The 25,091-nt window shown below is 50.3% G+C and overlaps 1 protein-coding gene across 3 annotated transcripts in view; it reads right to left on the bottom strand.

Annotated features, from left to right (window-relative positions):
- LOC137427865 (uncharacterized) overlaps positions 1-16,725 on the bottom strand; it is a 51,025-nt gene extending 34,300 nt beyond the window's left edge. For 2 of the 3 annotated variants that reach the window (XM_078777691.1, XM_068117643.2), the window contains exon 1: positions 16,386-16,725. The gene's annotated coding sequence lies outside the window, so the exon portion shown is untranslated. The remainder of the gene's footprint in view (positions 1-16,385) is intronic. The other variant, XM_068117644.2, reaches the window with a different exon arrangement.
- Positions 16,726-25,091: the final 8,366 nt, after the last annotated feature.

Genomic DNA, 25,091 nt, shown 5'->3' on the forward strand with positions numbered 1-25,091 from the left:
ATTTTGACTCGTGCGCTTCGCGCGTCGAGCAAGCTTTCCTTGCTTCGTCAACCGTTTCCACCGCAATCAGATGTATCTGTGGTGTGTGTGTGCACCGAGGCTTCTGACGATTACTTTGCGGCTCGCCGACCGTGAACAGTGAAAGTTCGTACCTGGTGGGGGCCTTTGGATTTCCCAGTCGCCGTGAGTGCGCCTTTGTGCCACTTTAACCATGTGACCCTTTTCTCCACTTTGGGCCGCGCGTGCCTTGGTGCCGTTTTGGGCGGCGTGTCTGTGCCTGCCCTCGGAACGAGATTCTGGTTTAGAGTCGACATCGTTCCGTTGATCACTGGAGGGACCAACTCTGAGCTCGAAGAAGGGAATATAGACACATTGGGGAAGGTTCTTTCCACTCACTTGGAACACTGTGAGTTACTTTATGCATGCTAGCTGATGGAATAGAGAGTGCACTCTTCATTGTCATTTGTGGTAATGTTATTCCTGTGTGATTTATAATATATTATTGGTTTGTTCATAATCATTGGTGTTGTTTCCTTTTTGATTTCGACACGGTAATATATATTGTTGCGAATATGGAATTTGGCCTCCATATCCGCTTGTAAATATTCCCCTATTTTCTCCAATACTCCCCAACTTTCCCTAATCCCCCATTCCCTAGTCCCATTGCATGTAAACAACACCTATTAGAGCCGATCTTCCCCTTCATCCCCCCATTAAATGTCGCACCCAGGTCCACCGCACCACACGTAGACAACTTTCGGACATCTTGCTAGTTATTCTTAGTCTATGTCAGTTAAGGCCTCGTTTCCATTAATTATGACTCTTCGTTGCACCAGAATGTGATTATATGGCATCAGTAGTGAGTTTAGGACCTTTCCCATACCTCCTTCCATCTTCTTCCCCAACAATTACAACAACAACAGAGGAGATGGCGGCGGCGCGGGGGAGGATGCGTCCTCACACCGGCTCGATTAGCGCCATTGACCACGCGCTCCACGGGGTTACCACGGAGGGGCTGGCTGTCAGCTCCTCCTCAAGGGCGGAGCCTGGTAACCCCCCGCACCCAATCAGAAGGGCGGACCGATTCCATCTGGGGCGGCGCTAACGAGCCGAGGGCGTGTCACTCCCCGCCGGATATACGCGGCCCCGCGCCGGATGTGACGTCAGATGCGCCCCCAGCTGGAGAAAGAACGTTGCCTGCGATCGCTGAGAGGAAGAGAACCCGCCTGTGAAAGAACGTTACCTCCGAGCGCTGTGACCTCCCCGCATCTTTGGACCGGACCGAACCGTGTTGATTCTGCCCCTGAGCCCAGGTGCACCTGGAGCGATCGCCACCCGCTTTCCTTGCCATCAAACCCTGTGTGAGTCCGTTTTTGTCCTGTTTATCTGTCGTCTGTCTGGGAATAGATAAGCCCGTGTCTAAGTGCCCACCTTTCTGTGCTGTCCCTCTTGTCCCTGTAGTCTAAACCTTCCGCAATCTTGTAAATATAACCTCTTGAGAACTGTACCCTTGGTGTCGTAGGTCATTTATCCCAGCCGTGTGTCTTCTTTTTCCTTATTGAGCCAGCGTGGCGCGGCTTCGTCAACGTTCGGGTACAATCGGGTAATTTGTGCGGACACGACGGCCATTCCGCTCGGCCCACCTTAACATCAAAGTCGTGTCTGTAACAATTGGTGTCGAGGAGTGAGATTCGGACCCGGGACTAAATTAGTTAGGCCCAAATTTTGGGAGGGAAAATCGATTCGGAGCGCGTACTGCGCTCGACAAAATCGATCCGGAGCGCGGTCCCGCGGTTACTGCGCTCGACGAAATTATAACAGCAAAATTTGGATTTGTGTTACGAAACTCGAATTTTGAAAGTCGCGCTATGGCGGATCAAGACGGCTGGGGTCCGGTAGGGGAGAGTGAAGCAGGGTCGGTCCAGGACCAAATTGAGGGACATGAGGGACAGGAGGAGAGCGAAGCAGTGAGGGCGGCAGGGTCGCAAAATAGCGTTGTCACGCACGAGGTGGCCACGGCGTCCACGCCCGCGGCAGCGCCCCTGGTGGATTCGAACCTTTTCCTCCTGCAAATGAGGGCCCTTATGGAACAAATGGTGGGAATGAGGGCTGATAGTGAGCGATTGGAGGGCCAAATGGGGTCCAATAGCGAGAAATTGAGGGAGGAAATGGGGGGAAAAATGGGGGAAATGGGGGGCAAAATGGGGGAAATGGGGGAGCGACTAGGGAATCAAATTGGGGGGTTAGACAACGGGATAAAAGAGGTGAAAAAAGGGTTAATGGGGTTAGAGAACAGAATGGAAGGCAAATTGAGGGACATGAGGGACCAAGCGGAAAGGGAAGTTAAACAAATGGGGCAGCAGATAGAGGGGGTCAGAATGGGGGTAGAAACCAAACTGGATGCTCACAGGGAGGAAATGGAGCAGATGAGGGTGGCATCTGGGCAGGAGATGCAAGTAATGGGAGAGGAGATCAGAAGAGGAGTGAGTGAGGAGGTCGGAGGAGTGCGCGAGGAGGTGAGGCACTGTAAGGAGCGCATGGAGAAGGAGGTGAGAAAGGGGACTGTAAAGTTACAAGGGGGCATAGAGGACCTGACGCAGGAGGTGGAACAGCTGACGGAGGGACAAAAAGAACTAACGGACCAGGTAAAGAAGAACACAGCGGTAATAGGAGGGTTAAAGGCGACACAGAAAGAACTAAAAGATGACTTGGTAGCGACGAAGAGGGAATGTCAGATGGTACGTGAGGGACTGACAACGAGGTTGGACGAGGTGATAGAGGTAATGGAGACGAAGGACCGGCAGGTGAGGACGCACATGGAAACGGTCAAGGTAGCCTTAGAGGACGAGCTTGAGGAGACGTACCGGGGAATAAAGGAGGTGAAGCAGAAATTAGAAGAAGTGGAAGAAGGGGTGAGCGAAATTAAGAAGCGACGGAGAGGGGATAAGAAAGAGATAAAAGCGGAGATAAAGGAATTGGTCCAAAGTCTGTGTTTGGATCGTGATGATGTGCTCATTGACCGGATGAGGGATTCGCAGGTGATGGAGGAGAAGCGAAGAGGAAGAGGACCCGGTGTAGGTGGTGACCAGTATGGTCGTGCGTATGATGCGCCAGGGGATTTAATAAGTTTGGGGGTCGAGATGGACCCGGGTGTTCATGAGAGGACATTGGTGAAGTGTGCGACAGGTCTGGTGTGCGAAAAAGGAGGTGTGCGAGAAAGTCCGACTCTGGGGTGTGTGAGGAAAAAGTGCGTGCCAAGGAGTGAGGGTGCTGGCGAGAGTGAGTCGGTCGTAGCGCGTGTGCGAGGGAGCACATGGAAGCGCGGTGTGGTAAGTGTTACAGAGGGTGTAACGGGAGAGTGTGCGCGAGAAAGGTGTGTGACGGACAGGTGCATGGGGAAAGAGTGCGCTGTCAAAGGCAAGGAAGAATGCACACCTGTGGTGAGTGTTACAGAGGGTGTGACGGGAGAGTGTGCGCGAGAAAGGTGTGTAACGGACAGGTGCATGAGGAAAGAATGCGCTGTCAAGAGTAAGGGTGAGTGCGCTGTCAAGAGTGGAGGTGAGAGTAGTGAGAGTGACAAGGAGCGTGAGTTGGTTGTGACAGGTGAGCGAGGATGGACATCTGGAATGGAAGGATGCACACCTGGAATGGTAGAGCGTGAGTGGGAATGCACGCTGGAATTGGTAGTGAGGCACGTGGTTGGGTGTGCGAGTGAGGGCACACCTGTGATTGTCACAGAGGAGGTGACCGAGGAGGGGGCGCGAAGAGGTGTGTTGGTGAGGTGTATGACCAACGAGTGTGTGCCAAAGTGTTCGGTGGTCAGGTGTGTGACCAAGGCTGTGAGTGGAATGAGAGTACCTGGGTGTGTAAGGAAAGGTACGAGGAGCATGGGAACAGCTGGAGGTGTGAGCACGAAAGGGGTAGCGTATGCGTGTAAGCGTGCAGGTGAGGAGGCATCGACGGTAACCGGGTTAGAGGTTAGAACGACTTATAGCCGAATCGGGCCCTCGGTGCGCGTCGGGCAGCCCGATAGGAAGGGTCGTCATGGCGACCACTTTCTGTTGAGACGTGCCGGCAGGTCGAGATCGGGACATTGGATGGCTCCACGCCGAGGGGGTGCGTGGGATCTCGGCCCGGGTAAGCCTCCGTCCCTGCACCGAGTGCCGGACGCGTCCAGCCGCTGGCACAAAACGACCCGCGTTCATTGCTCGGCTCTACGAAGCCGGGCTTTGGACAGGAATTGGCGCACCGAGAGGCATTAGTGAGAAGACTGTGTGATGAGGTTAGTGTTTTGGCCCCAAAATTAGAGAAAAACAAAAGTTGATGATTGGCAAAGGGATTGGCAGTAAAGATTAGCAGATGATGGGTAGTGAGTGGCAAATTTTTGATTTGTTGAAATTTGATGTGCAAAATTAGTAGTGAGCGAGGGGCCCGGTGGGTAAGGGTGGCATCCCTGCCACTCTTCCCATAGTGGGGCAAATGCGCAATAGATTATGGGGTGTATGGCGGTGAAAACTAGCCCGGGTGGGTTAGGTTATATTGATAGGGATCTAGAGATTGACATTAGGTAACGTTAAGGTTAGTTAGTGACTGATACCTGTAGTGGGGACGCAGGTAGTTTAGGGTGGATTATAATGACGTGGGAGCGCAATAGTTTTAAAGGGACGACTGGGAAGCGCAGGTTTCAGAGGGGAGTAGTTAGATGAGATGATGCTGTGTGGAGCAGTGTGGAGCAGTGTATGAGTAGTGAGTGTTGGGGATCAGCGCGAATGCGCTTGGGGAGAGAAGGGTGCAGGCGGCACCAGGTGTGAGAGCACAGGTGTGCAAGTACAGGTGTGTGGAGTACATGGAGTAAGTGGTACGGAGTGGTGTGCATGGTGCGAAGGTGTGGATGGGGGAAGAGTGGACCCCTTTCACGAGTACCCGGGGCGGGTAGTGTAAGTGTTAGGTAGAGGGTACAGGTAAATTGTGGTTGGATATTGGCATCTGTGGTGCGGTTGGAAGAATGATGTTTGGATGGGTGCATTAGTGTTGTGGAAATGGCTGGGCGTGTAGCCTGTTAGTGTGTGTAGTTGGTTGGGCACTCCACCACTGGGAGGATGTCGGCCAGGTGAGGCCGCAGGTGGGCTCTGGGAGCCGGTAGTTGTGGATGGGGCCCGAGGATCCAGAGGACGGACCCGGGTAGCCCAGTGCCAGAGAGGGCACCGAGTGGGGAGAGCGCCAGAGGGCCTTCCCCAGGTAGATAGGTAGGGTAAGGAGCAGGTAAGCTCGGAGGCAACTGCAGTGGTGGAGGTGTGCAGGTGGGTAGACCTGCTGGGAGAGCTACACGTCACGGCCCAGAAATTGTGCGAGGGCACCGGGAGATGAATCGGGGGAGTGAGACCCCAAATTGAAGAGCACCACAGTTTGGCCAATGGGAATTGGTTTTTTAGAACCCATAGTGTAAGAGGGCCAATGGTTTGGCCGGAGAAAGACCCCGGGTAGTGTAAAGTTGTTAAAGTCATTTAGGAAATAGTTAGGATTGATGAACCTGTCGCACCATACGCAGCCACTTACCTGTGGTGATGATGATGACTCCACACCTGTGTTTTCTTTGTTTTGTTGCAGGAGATGAATTGCTGTGTGGATTTGTGAGACGCATCACGACGTGGATGAGACATTGGGGTGATTCCATCTCTCCCTCCCTAGGAGGGACTGATGATGAATTGGTAATGGCAAATTTTGATGTTCAGTTGGAGATGGCAAATTTTGATGAGAGTTGAAAATGGCAAATTTGATTGGTTAGGAGGGAGAGAAGACGAATTTGGTTTATGGGAGGAACGGGGAAGACAGTAGGGACAGTTGTTGATTGATTTGTAAAGTAGATGTTTATGGGTAGTGTTGTGTTTTGTTGATACAGTAAGGGGTAAGGGAGGGGCCATGTAGGTTACCTGGTGGCGGGGGGCGTACGATAGGAACGTACCTGTCTCACCTGGTTCCCATGTGCCCCCAGTGTGCATCACCTTACATTGCGTGCACTTTTGCGCCCTTACCACCTTACTCACTTGTCTGCTTCTTTTGTCTCCCACCTCCGAGGATCTGGCTTTGGGGTAGAGAGAGAGGAGAGAGAGGTGCTGGCGACGCAGTTGTGGGCCTGCACTTTCGCTGCTTGCTGCTGGGATCGATACACCATATGGACCGCAATGTTTGTGGCCACCCACCATGGACCGCAGTTCTTGCGGCCAAGCACCACCCATGGATGGACCTATGGGTCAACGTGGCACCTATGCCATACAGGTGAACCACTTTTAGTTAACACCAAGTGCACCACAAGAAGAGCAAGAGACACCTGCAGGGTTAGGGGTTGTCGAATTTATTTTTATTCCAATGAACAATGGTGACTGCACCGATTGGTGGTGGGGTGGTGCTTTTGATGCTCGGGAAGGGTGCTCTGCACGTTATTAAAGGCCGTCGGCCACAGAGCACTCGTGGGTTGGTGTATCGATGTTGGCAAGCGCGCTCTCTCTATGCATAACATCTGCATGTGTTCCTCCAAAGACAGGTCCTGGATCGTAGTGTAGATATCAGCGTAATCTTGTAAATAATGCTCCCTACCGGCTGTATGTTTAGTTTGAGAATTCTTTCCGGATTCGGTTATCCTGTGGGTGTGTTTCTGAGAGGAGAAGGGTGCAACGTCGCAGGGGGACATATTTACTCATTTGTGAATATCTATAAAACTGTCGCACTCAGGGTAGAGTTAATAGTAGAGGGAACTACATTGCGTGCCACACTAAAGTAGGTAAAAATTTATCGGGTCGGGACGCCCCGAGGGTAGAGAAGGGTGCAATGTTGCGAATATGGAATTTGGCCTCCATATCCGCTTGTAAATATTCCCCTATTTTCTCCAATACTCCCCAACTTTCCCTAATCCCCCATTCCCTAGTCCCATTGCATGTAAACAACACCCATTAGAGCCGATCTTCCCCTTCATCCCCCCATTAAATGTCGCACCCAGGTCCACCGCACCACACGTAGACAACTTTCGGACATCTTGCTAGTTATTCTTAGTCTATGTCAGTTAAGGCCTCGTTTCCATTAATTATGACTCTTCGTTGCACCAGAATGTGATTATATGGCATCAGTAGTGAGTTTAGGACCTTTCCCATACCTCCTTCCATCTTCTTCCCCAACAATTACAACAACAACAGAGGAGATGGCGGCGGCGCGGGGGAGGATGCGTCCTCACACCGGCTCGATTAGCGCCATTGACCACGCGCTCCACGGGGTTACCACGGAGGGGCTGGCTGTCAGCTCCTCCTCAAGGGCGGAGCCTGGTAACCCCCCGCACCCAATCAGAAGGGCGGACCGATTCCATCTGGGGCGGCGCTAACGAGCCGAGGGCGTGTCACTCCCCGCCGGATATACGCGGCCCCGCGCCGGATGTGACGTCAGATGCGCCCCCAGCTGGAGAAAGAACGTTGCCTGCGATCGCTGAGAGGAAGAGAACCCGCCTGTGAAAGAACGTTACCTCCGAGCGCTGTGACCTCCCCGCATCTTTGGACCGGACCGAACCGTGTTGATTCTGCCCCTGAGCCCAGGTGCACCTGGAGCGATCGCCACCCGCTTTCCTTGCCATCAAACCCTGTGTGAGTCCGTTTTTGTCCTGTTTATCTGTCCTCTGTCTGGGAATAGATAAGCCCGTGTCTAAGTGCCCACCTTTCTGTGCTGTCCCTCTTGTCCCTGTAGTCTAAACCTTCCGCAATCTTGTAAATATAACCTCTTGAGAACTGTACCCTTGGTGTCGTAGGTCATTTATCCCAGCCGTGTGTCTTCTTTTTCCTTATTGAGCCAGCGTGGCGCGGCTTCGTCAACGTTCGGGTACAATCGGGTAATTTGTGCGGACACGACGGCCATTCCGCTCGGCCCACCTTAACATCAAAGTCGTGTCTGTAACAATATTTTTCTGCCGTGATTCCTCCCGGGGTTCGGAGGTATACCGAGACCAGGAGGTCGGGGAGGAACACGTAACAGAAATTGGGGGCTCGTCCAATTGACTCGTGGGCTCGAAATTGGGTCTGCGTCCGGGATATAAAATTCCTTAAATTTAGTCCGGGAAAGAATTCCCTAACATTCCCAGAATTCCCAAATTTGGAACTTGTTCCAACATGCCCAAATTTTTCCCCAAAAAAATTAATAAATAAAAATAATATTTTGTTTTTTTAAAATTTATTGTGTGAAGGTTAACAGGTGTTAACAATAGTCACCATGGAGTTTGATGCAGAGAAGTTTGCAGTGACCCCTAGTGAAGCACAGTTCAGAGCGTTCGTAAAATCGGACCTCTTGAAATTGGCCAAACATTTTAGCTTGGAGGTGCGAACTAATATGAAGAAGGCAGTGATGCAGACAGTGGCGATACAATCTATGGTGGGATTAGGAGCATGGGAAGAGGTAACCTGGGATTGGTTACCCGAGGAACAAGAAAATGTGGAGCTCCAAAAAATGGAGATGCAATTGCAGAGCGAGGAAAAAGAGCAACACAGGAAAGAGAACTCCAGGAAAGGTTAAAAGCAGAGGAAAGGAAAGCAGAAAAGGAAAGAGCAGAACAGAAAGAGAACTCCAGGAAAGGTTAGAAGAGAAACAAGCAGAAGAAAGGAGAGTGGAAAGAGAACTCCAGGGGAAAAGAGCAGCACAGGAACAAGAACTCCAGGAAAGGTTAGAAGAGAAACAAGCAGAAGAAAGGAGAGTGGAAAGAGAACTCCAGGAAAAAAGAGCAGCACAGGAACGAGAACTCCAGGAAAGGTTAGAAGAGAAAAAAAAGCAGAGGAAAGGAGAGCTGCAAGGGAACTCGAAGCAGAGGAGAGAAAAGCTGAAAGGGAGTTCAAGGACCGTGAAATGGCACGTCAGCAGGAAATTAAAGTCAAGGAGCTGGAGTTAATGAGAGAACGGGGTTAATGAGAGTACCATCCATGCTGACTGGTTCGACACCTAGTCAGAACACCTGGGATGTTGGCAGACATGTGAGGCTGGTTCCACCCTTCAATGAAAAGGAGGTAGCCAATTTTTCTTTCACACTTTGAGAATGTGGTTCAACTGCTAAACTGGCTTGATGAGTCCTGGACCATATTTAGTGCATAGTGTTCTGGTGGGTAAAGCTCAAGATATTTATTCGGCTTTACCGATTGACCAATGTGCAGATCATGAGATTTTGAAGAAAAACATTCTCAAGGCCTATGAATTGGTCCCGGAAGCTTACCGGCAAAAATTCCGGAATGCCAGGAAGAGGGAGAGTGAGACCCGTGTGGAGTTTGCCAGAATGAAAGAAACCATGTTTGAAAGGTGGTGTGATTCAAAAGGGGTTGGGAAAGACTTCGAATTATTGCGACAATTGATCCTGGTGGAGGAATTCCAGCAGTGTGTCCACGAGGACATTAAAGTGCACCTAGAGGAAAGGAAAGTACCAAAGTTGTATGAGGCAGCAACCATGGCGGGTGACTATGCCTTAACCCACAGGAGGGGGTTCCACAAGCCTAACTTCTCGCCGAGACCTAGCCAGGGGAGCTATGGTACCTCAGGGGCGGAGAACGAAAATTCATGGGGGCGGCCTCGAGATGACTGTGAGGACCACTCTGATACGACTTCGAGAAATCAGAAGACAACAGTTCCAAGGCAGGCGTATCCTCCGGGGGGCCCGAGGCAGACCACAAGTTTTTCCTCCGGGCCTACTTGCGCTTTTTGCAAGAAACCTGGACATGTGATGTCCCAATGTTATGCCCTGAAAAGGGAAAATCAGGAGCGGAGTCAGACTAGTACCACTCCGAATGCAATGGCAAATGTGAGAAATCGCCCTCAAAAGGGTTACCAACCATTTATTTCAGAGGGGTTTGTGTCACTGGATGGAGCCTCGACTAACCGGAGACCTGTTAGGGCATTGAGGGACACAGGAGCACATCAATCTTTAATGCTTGAAGGCATCTTGCCATTGTCAGAAGAGACGGCAACTGGTGATGGTGTTCGTTTACAGGGGATTGGTGGCTGTGTTAGTGCTCCACTTCATGTCAACCATTTTGAGTCCGATTTGGTGTCAGGACCAGTCACCGTAGGTTTACAAGCCACTCTTCCTGCAGAGGGAGTATCTGTTGTTATCGGGAATGATTTGGCCGGTGGTCAAGTTTATGGTAACCCGATGGTTGTTAAAAAGCCCAGTAGGGAAAATAACACCACACCAGTTAGGGATGGCGACAAATGTAGCAAGTTATTTGTAGGTGGACTGAACTTCAAAACGAAGGAAGAAGTTTTGACCTCTGTCTTCAGCAAATATGGACCGCTTTTGTAAGTGCGGTTGGTAAAATACAGGGAAACGCACAAGTCAAGAGAGTTTGGCTTTGTCACGTTTGAAAGCACAAAGGACGCCAAAGAGGCAGAGAAGAATTGGAATGGTAAGGATTTGGAGGGTCGGACAATAGCCGTAGAGAAGGCAGGCCGTAGGCGGCGAAGGGGCTACAGAGGAGGACCACGGAGTAGTGGTGGTGGCCGCAATCAATATTATTATGGAGGCTTCCAAAGTTATGGCAGCTCCCAAAGGAAGGATTATCAGAGCAGGGGCCAAGAAGGAGACCGCTATTCATGTGACTACAGTGACAAGTGGTCCAACCGTGATTGTTAGGAAAGTTAGAAAGAGTTGAAGCACTGAATGTGCGGAGCAGCCGAGCAAAGATTCCGACACGGATCAACCGTGAACGCCACGTTCCTAAAGGCGTCCAGGTAGTGAACTTTCCTACACGGATTAACCGTGAACTCCACGTTCCTAAAGGCGTCCCTGTAGTGAACTTTCCTACACGGACTAACCGTGAACTTCACGTTCCTAAAGGCGTCCATGTAGTGAATATATCCAGGCCTCACCACCCAACCACCATGGAACCTGGCTCTCAGCTCGGCCTCCGGGGAAAAGTGCTGTAGATTTGCTTGACTTTGGGATTTTTGATCACCACCCCTTAACCTTCATGCAAATGAAACTAAAAGTGAAAAATCCGAGGTTGATGAGATGGAGTTGGCTTTGCAGGAGTTCAACTTGGAAATTGAACATGTAAAGGGCAGGGACAATGTCGTTCCTGATGCTTTGTCCAGAGTGAATTAACTTTAGAAATCTCTGTGGGTTGTGTGAAGTTTTGTTGCTTTATTTTTGAGATGTTGATAATTGTTGCTCACGGGAATTGGTAATTTGGGTTTGTGAGTTTATTTTTGTTTGTTTAAAGAGTTTGCAGGCAAAGAAAGTTTTCGCTGTGTTCAAACTTTCTTTCTTGTGGGGGGGGGGGGGGGGGGGGGGGGGAGAAGTGTTATGGATTCGTAACTTCCATTATTGGGGTTTTCACCCACTTGACATGTTTCTGATAATAGGTATTATTATTATTCTCAAAAGGTTTATTATTCAGGAACAGCGATCTAAAGTTAAAAAGGTTAACTTAAAATGACAGGAAATCGTGGACCGGAAAACGCCGAGCGAGGAAGAGGAGGCGGTGATAAAAGTCGGAGAAGAAGCTGGTTGCTTTGCGTTCTGGATCGACCGTTGTCGAGCAAGAGACACGAGTGAACTTTGGGGTTTCCTGGAAAGGGATTCCGCGATAGAGTTGTTATCGCTGTGACAGATCAAACCTGCGTGTCAGGTTGGCGTTGGATTCGGAGGAACCATCGTCGTGTGATTACGTCTCAAGTACGAGCCATCCGCCATTTTGACTCGTGCGCTTCGCGCGTCGAGCATACTTTCCTTGCTTCGTCAACCGTTTCCACCGCGTTCAGACGTATCTGTGGTGTGTGTGCACCGAGGCTTCTGACGATTACTTTGCGGCTCGCCGACCGTGAACAATGAAAGTTCGTACCTGGTGTGGGCCTTTGGATTTCCCAGTCGCCGTGAGTGCGCCTTTGTGCCACTTTAACCACGTGACCCTTTTCTCCACTTTGGGCCGCGTGCGCCTTGGTTCCGTTTTGGGCAGCGAGTCTGTGCCTGCCCTCGGAACGAGATTCTGGTTTAGAGTCGACATCGCTCCGTTGATCACTGGAGGGGACCAACTCTGAGCTCGAAGACGGGAATATAGAGACATTGGGGAAGGTTCGTTCCACTCACTTGGAACACTGTGTTACTTTATGCATGCTAGCTGATGGAATAGAGAGTGCACTCTTAATTGTCATTTGTGGTAATCTTATTCCTGTGTGATTTATAATATATTATTGGTTTGTTCGTAATCATTGGTGTTGTTTCCTTATTGATTTCGACACGGAAATATATATTTTTCTGCCGTGATTCCTCCCGGGGTTCGGAGGTGTTCGGAGGTATACAGAGACCAGGAGGTCGGGGAGGAACACGTAACACTCACACACATGTTCCAAAGCGTCTCCACTTTCCTGGAAGTTAAACTTTTCAGGTTCAACACGCATAATCCTGTTATCCCAGAAACTCGGTTTATGCTTGGATGGGAGACGTATACATCGAAGGCTGGGTGTTGTACGCTTCACACAGCAGAGACAGACAGATAGACCGGCAGAGACAGACACAGACACAGACCGGCACGGAAGAGACAGACACAGACACAGACCGGCACGGCAGAGACAGACACAGACCGGCACGGCAGAGACAGACACAGACCGGCACGGCAGAGACAGACACAGACCGGCACGGCAGAGACAGACACAGACCGGCACGGCAGAGACAGACACAGACCGGCAGAGACAGACACAGTCCGGCACGGCAGAGACAGAGACAGACCGGCACGGCAGAGACAGAGACAGACCGGCACGGCAGAGACAGACACAGACCGGCACGGCAGATACAGACACAGACCGGCACGGCAGAGACAGACACAGACCGGCACGGCAGAGACAGACACAGACCGGCACGGCAGAGACAGACACAGACCGGCACGGCAGAGACAGACACAGACCGGCACGGCAGAGACAGACACAGACCGGCAGAGACAGACACAGACCGGCAGAGACAGACACAGACCGGCACGGCAGAGACAGACACAGACCGGCACGGCAGAGACAGACACAGACCGGCACGGCAGAGAACGACACAGACCGGCACGGCAGAGACCGACACAGACCGGCACGGCAGAGACCGACACAGACCGGCACGGCAGAGACCGACACAGACCGGCACGGCAGAGACAGACACAGACCGGCACGGCAGAGACAGGCACAGACAGGCACGGCAGAGACAGACACAGACCGGCGCGGCAGAGACAGGCACAGACCGGCACGGCAGAGACAGGCACAGACCGGCACGGCAGTGACAGGCACAGACCGGCACGGCAGTGACAGGCACAGACAGGCACAGACAGGCACAGACCGGCACGGCGGAGACAGACACAGACCGGCACGGCAGAGACAGACACAGACCGGCACGGCAGAGACAGACACAGACCGGCACGGCAGAGACAGAAACAGACACAGACCGGCCCGGCAGAGACAGACACAGACCGGCACGGCAGAGACAGACACAGACCGGCACGGCAGATACAGACACAGACCTGCACGGCAGAGACAGACACAGACCTGCACGGCAGAGACAGACACAGACCGGCACGGCAGACACAGACACAGACCGGCACGGCAGAGACAGACACAGACCGGCACGGCAGAGACAGACACAGACCGGCACGGCAGAGACAGACACCGACCGGCACGGCAGAGACAGACACCGACCGGCACGGCAGAGACAGACACCGACCGGCACGGCAGAGACAGACACAGACCGGCACGGCAGAGACAGACACAGACCGGCACGGCAGAGACAGACACAGACCGGCACGGCAGAGACAGACACAGACACAGACCGGCACGGCAGAGACAGACACAGACACAGACACAGACACAGAGACAGACCGGCACGGCAGAGCCAGACACAGACCGGCACGGCAGAGACAGAGACAGAGACAGACACAGACACAGACCGGCAGAGACAGAGACAGACACAGACCGGCAGAGACAGAGACAGACACAGACCGGCAGAGACAGAGACAGACACAGGCCGGCACGGCAGAGACAGACACAGACCGGCACGGCAGAGACAGACACAGACACAGACACAGACCGGCACGGCAGAGACAGACACAGACACAGACCGGCACGGCAGAGACAGACACAGACACAGACCGGCACGGCAGAGACAGACACAGACACAGACCGGCACGGCAGAGACAGACACAGACACAGACCGGCAGAGACAGACACAGACCGGTACGGCAGAGACAGATACAGACCGGTACGGCAGAGACAGATACAGACCGGCACGGCAGAGACAGAGACAGACACAGACCGGCAGAGACAGAGACAGACACAGACCGGCAGAGACAGAGACAGAGACAGACACAGACCGGCAGAGACAGAGACAGAGACAGACACAGACCGGCACGGCAGAGACAGACACAGACCGGCAGAGACAGACACAGACCGGCACGGCAGAGACAGACACAGACCGGCACGGCAGAGACAGACGCAGACCGGCACGGCAGAGACAGACACAGACCGGCACGGCAGAGACAGCCACAGACACAGACCGGCACGGCAGAGACAGACAGACCAGCACTGCAGAGACAGACACAGACCGGTACGGCAGAGACAGACACAGACCGGCACGGCAGAGACAGACACAGACCGGCACGGCAGAGACAGACACAGACCGGCACGGCAGAGACAGAAACAGACCGGCACGGCAGAGACAGACACAGAACATCACGGCAGAGACAGACACAGACCGGCACGGCAGAGACAGACACAGACCGGCACGGCAGAGACAGACACAGACCGGCACGGCAGAGACAGACACTGACCGGCACGGCAGAGACAGACACTGACCGGCACGGCAGAGACAGCCACAGACACAGACCGGCACGGCAGAGACAGACACAGACCGGCACGGCAGAGACAGACACAGACCGGCACGGCAGAGGCAGACACAGACCGGTACGGCAGAGACAGACACAGACCGGCACGGCAGAGACAGACACAGACCGGCACGGCAGAGACAGACACAGACCGGCACGGCAGAGACAGACACAGACCGGCACGGCAGAGACAGACACAGACCGGCACGGCAGAGACAGACACAGACCGGCACGGCAGAGACAGACACAGACCAGCACGGCAGAGACAGACACAGACCGGCACGGCAGAGACAGACACAGACCGGCACGGCAGAGACAGACACAGACCGGCACGGCAGAGACAGACACAGAACATCACGGCAGAGACAGACACAGACCGGCACGGCAGAGACAGACACAGACCGGCACGGCAGAGACAGACACAGACCGGCATGGGAGAGACAGACACAGACCGGCAGAGACAGACAGGCAGAGACAGACACAGACCGGCAGAGACGGACAGGCAGAGACAGACACAAACCGGCACGGGAGAGACAGACACAGACCGGCATGGGAGAGACACACAGACCGGCACGGGAAGACACAGACCGGCACGGGAGAGACAGACACAGACCGGCACGGGAGAGACACACAGACCGGCACGGGAGAGACAGACACAGACCGGCACGGGAGAGACAGACACAGACCGGCACGGGAGAGTCAGACACAGACCGGCATGGGAGAGACAGACACAGACCGGCAGAGACAGACACAGACCGGCACTGGAGTAAGAGACACAGACACAGACACAGACCGGCACGGGAGAGAGAGACACAGACCGGCACGGCAGACACACACACAGACCGGCACGGGAGCGACAGATACAGACACAGGACCGGCACGGCAGAGACAGACAGACACAGACACAGACACGGACACGGACTCGCAGTTCTGGAATTCCAGATTAATTTCCTTGAGGAGTCCAATTTAAGCAAGGATGGAATCTCGGTGGGAAGATAAACCAGGAATGTTACATTTTAGACCCAGAGGATCTTTTTGATATTTCTAAATTACGAATCAGGTTTTCCATCTACATTTAGGTTGTGAACGTTAACTATTCACCAGAAGAGGGAAAGTAGATAATTGTACATCGTCACGGTACATCGTATATACATATTTGTACACAATTGTACATCGTACCCTTGTTACACCTCTTCATTTACCGGTCACATTGGATATACAAGATAATTATAAACACTTTGTGACTGATAGTGATTTATAGTTAAAATGAAGAAAGAGGTTTAATCATCGTTGTGGGAAGTTTCGTGATGACGTGAAATAAAACAACGTGGTGAATGAAACAAAACGAGTGAAAAACACCTCATTAAATGAACAATCAAATACCTCATCGCACATTAAATATAAACTCGTTTAACTTTCCTGCTTTCCCATCATCATACATCAACGAACAGGAAATTATTTTATCTTTAAATGAACGTTTTATAGATATTTCTCAGTATTATTAATAAAATGACTCTCAGAACAAACCTCTTTCGATCAGACGACGTGAACCTTCGTCACAGGAACAGTTACAGTCCGAGGTTTGGAAGATCAACCGGAAGTTCTTTGTCCCGGTTAAAATCTTCTTCTTCTTCGTTTTGGTATTTCTGTAGTTTTCAGAGCCGTCGTGAGGATCTATATACGCTACGTACCTAAATACCTCGGATATGGATGCTGGAGGTTCATAGCCGGCGAAGCCGGTGTTGTCAATGAACGCGTACGTATTATGTTGAAAACCTGATTATGCCTTGGCTCGAGAATCCGAAGCGCAGTGGAGGGCGCCATCTTGCGGATGCGGAGGTATGCATAACAAATTAAAAACGTTCATTCGGAGTTTCTTTCACCCGTCACCCGTCATTGTTTGATTCACAATCTTATGCACCTCTAATTTGTAAATAAAATACATTAAGATATTATAACACCTTTTTCTTCTTCTTCTTTGAAAGGCTGCTTTCGACTTGCTCACCAAATCTATTCATCCCCAAAAAAAAATCCATCTCCTATCGTGCCTTTTTTCTACATTCTCTAAAGTAAACTCCTGCACTCCATCCTCCATCCAGCGTCCTTAAACGTATTTTTAACTCGAAGGTCACAAGAAACTCATTTTGCAATGAATGTTCGTTTCCCATTAATCGTACACTTTCTAAAATCCAATCTCACCCCTCCCCTCCAACTCCTCCCCATAACCCCTCCCCTCCAAATCTTCCCCATCACCCCTCCCCTCCAAATCTTCCCCATCACCCATCCCTTTCAAATCTTCCCCCTTTCCCCTCCCCTCCTAATCCTCCCCATCACCCATCCCTTTTAAATCTCCCCCCTTGTCCCCTCCCTCCTCCACCCCTCCCCTCCAAGACTCCCCCTCGCCCCTTCCCTCCTAGACTCCTCCCTCACCCCTCCCCTCCAAATCTCGCCCATATCCCATCCCTTTCAAATCCCTCCCCTTGTCCCTTCCCTCCCAAACTCCCCCCTCGCCCCTCCCCTTCAAATCTCCCCACCCTCATTTCTTCTCAATTTCCCCCCTCTCACTCCCCCTCCTCAAAGCGTCCTCCCCGCTTCTTCCCCCTTCCAACTCTCACCTCCATCTCCCCCAACCTTCTGCCTCGCTCTTCCCCCTCCTCAAATAACACCTCATTGTGCCTCACCCAATCACCATCAAACCTTTTGTCCGCCCCATCCTTCCCTTTCTCCGAGCTATTCTGACATCTCTGACACACCTTCAACAGCTCTCCCTACCTCTTCCACCTCTTCCACATCTTACCCTACCCCTCCTCCCCCCTGTTCTGTATCCGATGCTCCCCCGTCCTCTTCATTAACGGTATGGACCTCAAACATCCGGGGCCTTCGTTCAAACTTAACTGATCTCTCCATACAGGTTGCTTCTGTCAAACCAGACGTGATCTGCTTAACAGAAACTTTCCTCCTTCATGATGTCTCTGATTCCTTAGTATCTCTCCCGGGTTACTCCCTCCTCTGGTATGATAGACCTGAGCCTCGTCCTGGAGGTGGGGTTGCTATCTTTATCAAAAACTCTCTTCCTCACTCGCCCTGCACTGCACTCTCTCCACCTCACCCCCAGGAATACCTCTGGCTACGGCTTCCCCTTCGCTCCCACCTCTTGTTCATATGTGTGTTGTACCGTCCACCAAACAGTGATGACTCCATCTACATTTCGCTGTCTGATAATATGGACCAACTTCGATCTACTCATCCCAACTCTCTCTTCCTCATATGTGGTGATTTCAATTGTCACCATGCCAGTTGGCTGGGTGTGGGTACCTCTCTCACCAGCCATGGCTCCTCAGCAAAGGACTTCTGCGACTCACTGGGACTGACACAATCTGTCAATTTCCCGACCCGGATCTCAGTCAACGGACCATCTTCTCTTCTGGACTTGGTTATGACTAACTTCCCTGAAAATGTCTGCTGCTCTGCTTCTGCTCCAATCGGATCATCTGATCATGTCCTTGTTAAAGTGGACATCTCTCTGACCATTCTCAGGGAGCCTGCTCAGCGTCGACGCGTCTGGCATTTCACTCAGGCCAACTGGCACGGTCTTCAAGCAGCCATCATCATCAGCCATCATAAGCAGTCATCTGGACTGGTCTCCCATCTCTTCCACCTCTGACATCAACTCATCCTGGGAATTCTTCCAAAGTAAATTGCTCTCTCTCATGCACAGATTTATCCCATCTCATCTTCAGTTGTCATACCCTTCCTCCCGTCCATGGTACACGGAATCTTGTGGTGAGGCTGTTGCCCAGAAACAACTTGCCTTCATCTCCTGCAAAGCAAATCCAACGGAAGGAAATCTCATTTCCTTTCACAAAGCCCGAAACAAGTGTGTGTCCACCCTCAGGAGAGCCAGGAAACAATATCTCTCCGTTCTCAAGACCGAACTCTCTTATCTGTCTCCCTCTTCCAAATCCTGGTGGCGTCTGGTCAAATCTGTTTCTGGTGTTTGTTCCCCCTCCATCCCCTCCCTTACCTCAAACGGCTACACAGCTGACTCCGCACGTGAAAAAGCTGAATGCCTCAACTCTGTGTTTGCCTCTAAATCTTGTGTCCCAAATCCATCCCTCTCTGTACCCACCATACCCAGTCGTCCCCAGCTGCTCCTGGACTCCGTGTCCTTTCCTCCTGACAAGGTGGAAAAGTTTCTGTCAACCCTCGACTCTGATTCTGCAACTGGACCTGACGGCATCAGCCCACGGGTCCTAAAATCATGTTCTTCCGCTCTTTCACTCCCTCTCTCTGTTCTTTTCACCCTCTCTTTTGCTCAAGGTCAACTGCCATCTGCTTGGAAATCAGCCAACATGACCGCTTTGCACAAAAAAGGTGCAAAAACAGATCCTAGCAACTACAGACCAATCAGCCTTCTCCCAATTATCAGCAAAGTCATGGAATCCATCATTGCTTCGGATATGAAATCTTTCCTCTTCTCCAATGGCTTGATCTGTCATCATCAATTTGGTTTCAGACCAGGCCACTCTACTCTGGACATGCTGCTTCTGCTGTCTCAACAATGGATGGAGGTCCTCAATGCCAAACAGGAAATTAGAGCTGTCTCCCTCGACATATCGCGTGCCTTCGATACGGTCTGGCACCCCGCTCTGCTCACCAAACTCTCCTCCTTTGGTATCCATGGAAATCTCCACGCATGGCTGGCGGACTTCCTCTCTAGTCGTCGTCAACGTGTGGCCCTGAATGGGTTTCTCTCATCTCCTCTTACTGTTCAGGCTGGAGTTCCCCAAGGCAGTGTTCTGGGCCCTGTGCTTTTTCTGGTCTTCATCAATGATCTCTCTGACTCTTGAAAATCCTCTCTATCTCTTTGCTGATGACTCCACTCTCTGCCGCTCCATTCCTCATCCCTCAGATCGGCAGTCTGCAGCCTCCTCACTCTCTGCAGACCTGGACAAAATCACAGACTGGGCAAACAAGTGGAACATGTCTTTCAATCCTGACAAATCTCACACTCTTACGATGTCTCTCCGAAAAGACCGACTGGACAACCCTCCCATCGACTTTCTGAATATTCCTCTCCAAGAAGTTCTGTCACTCAAGCTTTTGGGTCTCACTATCTGCCAGGATCTTTCCTGGGAAAACCTCCAAAACCAGTCGCCGACTGGGCATCCTCCGTCGTGCGAAGTACTTCCTTGGCACACCTGAGCTCCTCACCACATACAAGGCTTTCATCCGCAGCTCAATGGAGTACTGCTCTCCCCTCTGGGCTGGTGCTCCTGCCTCACACCTAGCTCGTCTTCACGCTGTTGAAACCAAAGCGTTCAGAATCATTGGAATCTCCCGCGATAACGCTATCTCCGAGGGCCTTTCACTTAATCACCGCAGGCAGGTTGGTGGTCTTTCCGTCTTCTACCGACTCCTCTCCGGCCTTGCTCCCCCAGCTCTCTCTGGGCTCTGTCCCCCAAATATTCCTGCAGGTCGCACAAGATCTGCCTGCAACCCTCTTATGGTTAAACTGCCAAAATCAAGACTCTCTGCTCACCTTCACTCCTTCATTCCTCTTTTCTCCCACCTCTGGAACAAACTCCCTCACTCTCTTCAATCCCACTCCTCCCTCCAGGTCTTTAAAACGGCTGTTCACCACCATCTCTTATCTTCCCCCATCCAAAACCTTGATATTTTCTACCCCCGCTAATTTCACCCCAAATCCACTTTTTTGAGGTGACTTTTGACTTCTTTCCTGGAAGTCCTTGGTGTCCTTGTGTTTTATACCTATCCTGCCTCCCCCCAGGCCCTCTCCCTCCAAAAACATCTCCCGATGTCCCTGCTCTCAAATGTTGTGTTTGTGTGCTTCCTCCCCTTCTCTCCCCATCTTGTCGACCGCTCCCCTTTTTATATAGTTTGTTTGCTTGTTTGTTTGATAAATGTTAGCTCTTTCACAAGGCTCGACTCTGTACACAAAAAAAAAAAAAGAAAAAAAAAAAGACCAACCTTGTTCCCCGGGCCCTGGTTGTCTTGAACGAAAATCGTCACCAAACACCGGAACCAATGAGATTCGAGCATTTGAAAAAATATTTCAAAAAAGCTTATTACGTGTTTCGGACGCTGAAAACGGCGTCAAATATTCTAAAATTGACGAAAAATTATTTTTTAGAAATCTCGCGGCCATAGGGGATAGTTTTTCACGGCCGGAAATATCCGAAGTTGAGACGGAATTCACCGAATTAATCAAGAAGGAAATTTTATAAATTTTAATCTCATCCAGAAAGCAAATGGTGTCATTTTGAACTAGGTACGGTACCGACTACACCTACCTTCAACCAACTACCTATTAACCTACTGATGCCATAGTCATAGTGATGGGTAAAATAGTGGCAAGAGGCTTTGGCATCGCCGGCTCATTGCGGCTTTGCAGTCGGGTACTCGTAGCCGGCGAAGCCGGTGTTGTGAATGAACGCGTACGTATTATGTTGAAAAGCCAGATTTTGCTGGATCCCTTGAGAATTTCGAAGCTTTGACGCATCAAATCGCTCCATGGAGGCCGCCATCTTGCGGATGCGGAAGTGTGCATAACAAATTGAAAAAAGTTCAATCGGAGTTTGTCTCACCCGTCTTTGTTTGATTCACAATCTTATGCACCTCTAATTTGTAATTAAAATACTTTAAGACCAACCTCGTTCCCCGGGCCCACACGGGCCCTGGTTATCTTCAACGAAAATCGTCACCAATTACTGGAACCAATGAGATTCGAGCATTTGAAAAAATATTTCAAAAAGCTTTTTACCACATTTCGGAGGCTGAAAACGGCGTCAAATATTCTAAAATTGACGAAGAATTATTTTTTAGAAACCTCGCGGCTGTAGGGGATAGTTTTTCACGGCCGGGAATATCCGAAGTTGAGACGGAATTCACCGAATTAATCAAGAAGGAAATTTTATAAATCTTAATCTCATCCAGAATGCAAATGGTGTCATTTTGAACGAGGTACGGTGCCTACTACACCTACCTACGACCATTAGCTCTTTCACGAGCCTCGATTCAGTATACAAAAAAAAAAAAAAAAAAAAAAAAAAAAAAAAATTACCTAACCTACTGATGCCATCGTGATGGGTAAAATAGTGGCAAGAGGCTTTGGCTTCGCCGGCTCATTGCGGCTTTGCAGTCGGGTACTAGTAGCCGGCAAAGCCGGTGTTGTGAATAAACGCGTCCGTATTATGTTGAAAACCAGATTATGCTGGATCCCTTGGCTTGAGAATTCCGAAGCTGTGACGCACCAATTTGTTCAATGGAGGCCGCCATCTTGTGGATGCGGAAGTATGCATAACAAATTGAAAAACGTTCAATCGGAGTTTGTTTCACCCGTCTTTGTTTGAATCACAATCTTATTTTTTTTAAAATAATAACCGCCTTTAGAGGCCATTTTTCCCCGCAAAGTGGGGGTTGGCCTTTTTTGGGAACCGTGGTTGTTGTTGATTTTTGGTCCCCTTTTTGAAGCAATGTTTTACGGCCGGATGCCCTTCCTGTCGCCAACCCTTTTTGCCGCCTTTTTACGACAAACAGGGAATTACCAGTGAACTGGTACTCAATTAGCCGACCTTAGAAGGATGACAGGCTGAGTCAACCCCACTGGCGTTAATTCAGCGATGCAACCGGGATTCGAACCCAGGATCCTCGGATCCTAAGCCGGCACTCTAGCCGCTAGCCCAACACCAGTGATTCACAATCTTATGCACCTCAAATTTGTAATTAAAATACTTTAAGACCAACCTCGTTCCCTGGGCCCGCATGGACCCTGGTTGTCTTCAACGAAAATCGTCACGAAACACCGGAACCAATGAGATTCGAGCATTTGAAAAAATACTTCAAAAAAGCTTATTACGTGTTTCGGAGGCTGAAAACGGCGTCAAATATTCTAAAATTGACGAAGAATTATTTTTTAGAGATCTCATGGCCAGAAATATCCGAAGTTGAGACGGAATTCACCTTATTAATCAAAAAGTAAATTTTATCAATTTTAATCTCATCCAGAATGCAAATGGTGTCATTTTAGGTTTGAATTTGCGAAATTTTGTGAGCTGACCAATCAGCGATCAGCTTAGGTCAGCCAATCAGCGCGATCGACACGGTTTGATTGACAGTCACACATTGCCGTTGAAACGGCGCTATCGTCTGACCTGTCGGCACTGATCTTACTGCAAGATAACTTCTTCTGGTGGGGGAAGCCGCAGTGCCCAGAGAGAACCAGTTCTGACAGTGACTGAAGTTCGAAGACGACACACATACTGTGAAAACGTATGTTAAGCTCAGTTAAAATTTCTTAAAATAGGCCTTAAGCTAGCACATCGTATAGTTACTTCCTTAAGCTTTTTGTGACATTTATTGCATGTAGGTATTGGGGAGGACTGTCTGCTCTTATCTTTTACCAAGTCTTACCAGGTACGGTACCTACTACACCGACATACTAGCAACTACCTAACCCACTGATTCCATCGTGATGGGTAAAATAGTGACAAGAGGCTTTGGCTTCGCCGGCTCATTGCAGCTCTACAGTCGGGTACTAGTAGCCGGCGAAGCCGGTGTTGTGAATGAACGCGTACGTATTATGTTGAAAACCAGATTATGCTGGATCCCTTGGCTTGAGAATTCCGAAGCTGTGACGCACCAAATCGCTCAATGGAGGCCGCCATCTTGCGGATGCGGAAGTATGCATAACAAATTGAAAAAGGTTCAATAGGAGTTTGTTTCACCCGTCTGTTTGATTCACCATCTTATGCACCTCTAATTTGTAACTAAAATACTTCAAGACCAACCTCGGCCCGCACGGGCCTGGTTATCTTCAACGAAAATCGTCGCCAAACACCGGAACCAAAGAGATTCGAGCATTTGAAAAAATATTTCTAAAACCAAATCACTCAATGGAAGCCGCCATCGTCCGGATGCGGAAGTATGCATTAAAAAATTGAGAAAACGTTCAATAGGAGTTTGTTTCACCCGTCTTTGTTTGATTCACCATCTGATGCACTTCTAATGTGTAATTAAAATACTTTAAAACCAACCTCGTTATCTTCAACGAAAATCGTCACCAAACACCGGAACCAATGAGATTCGAGCATTTCAAAAATTATTTCAGAAAACCTTATTACGCGTTTCGGAGGGTGAAAACGGCGTCAAATATTCTAAAATTGACGAATAATTATTTTTTAGAAATCTCGCGGCCGTAGGGAGTAGTTTTTCACGGCCGGAAATATCCGAAGTTGAGACGGAATTCACCGAATTAATCAAGAAGTAAATTTTATCAATTTTAATCTCATCCAGAATGCAAATGGTGTCATTTTAGGCGAAGCCGGTATCTTAAACGAAAATCGTCACCAAACACCGGAACCAATGAGATTCGAGCATTTGAAAAAATATTTCAAAAAACAAATCACTCAATGGAGGCCGCCATCTTCCGGATGCGGAAGTTTGCATAAAAAAATTGCGAAAAAGTTCAATCGGATTTTGTTTCACCCGTCTTTGTTTGATTCACGATCTTATGCACCTCAAATCTGTAATTAAAATACTTTAAGACCAACCTCGTTCCCCGGGCCCGCATGGAACCTGGTTGTCTTCAGCGAAAATCGTCACGAAACACCGGAACCAATGAGATTCGAGCATTTGAAAAAATACTTCAAAAAAGCTTATTACGCGTTTCGGAGGCTGAAAACGGCGTCAAATATTCTAAAATTGACGAAGAATTATTTTTTACAGATCTCACGCCCGGAAATATCCGAAGCTGAGACGGAATTCACCTTATTAATCAAGAAGTAAATTTTATCAATTTTAATCTCATCCAGAATGCAAATGGTGTCATTTTATGTCTGAATTTGCGAAATTTTGTGAGCTGACCAATCAGCGATCAGCTTAGGTCAGCCAATCAGCGCCATTGACACGGTGAAGGAGCTGGGGCTCCCACGTCGATCGGAAGAATGGACGCGACAAAAAGCTGGAATTCATCCGAGTTGCTTTAATCAAACCAAACACTCAGGCACTCTGAAAAGCCCGTTTATCGGGCAGCAATATATATACATATTATCCCGGAGCGTTTGCCCAGGAAAGGCGAGAGGGGGCGTGGCCCAGCGTCCTGGCTGCGGCCTGGCAAGTTGAGGGCGAGCCTGCCCGGGCATGCCCGGGCGTCCCGACCGAGGCCTGGCAAGTTGAGCGCGGGCCTGCCCGGGCGCCCTGGACGAGCCCGGC

The sequence above is a fragment of the Myxine glutinosa genome, chromosome 5 (genome assembly GCF_964187855.1).
Source record: "Myxine glutinosa chromosome 5, kmMyxGlut1.1, whole genome shotgun sequence".
NCBI lineage: Eukaryota > Metazoa > Chordata > Myxini > Myxiniformes > Myxinidae > Myxine > Myxine glutinosa.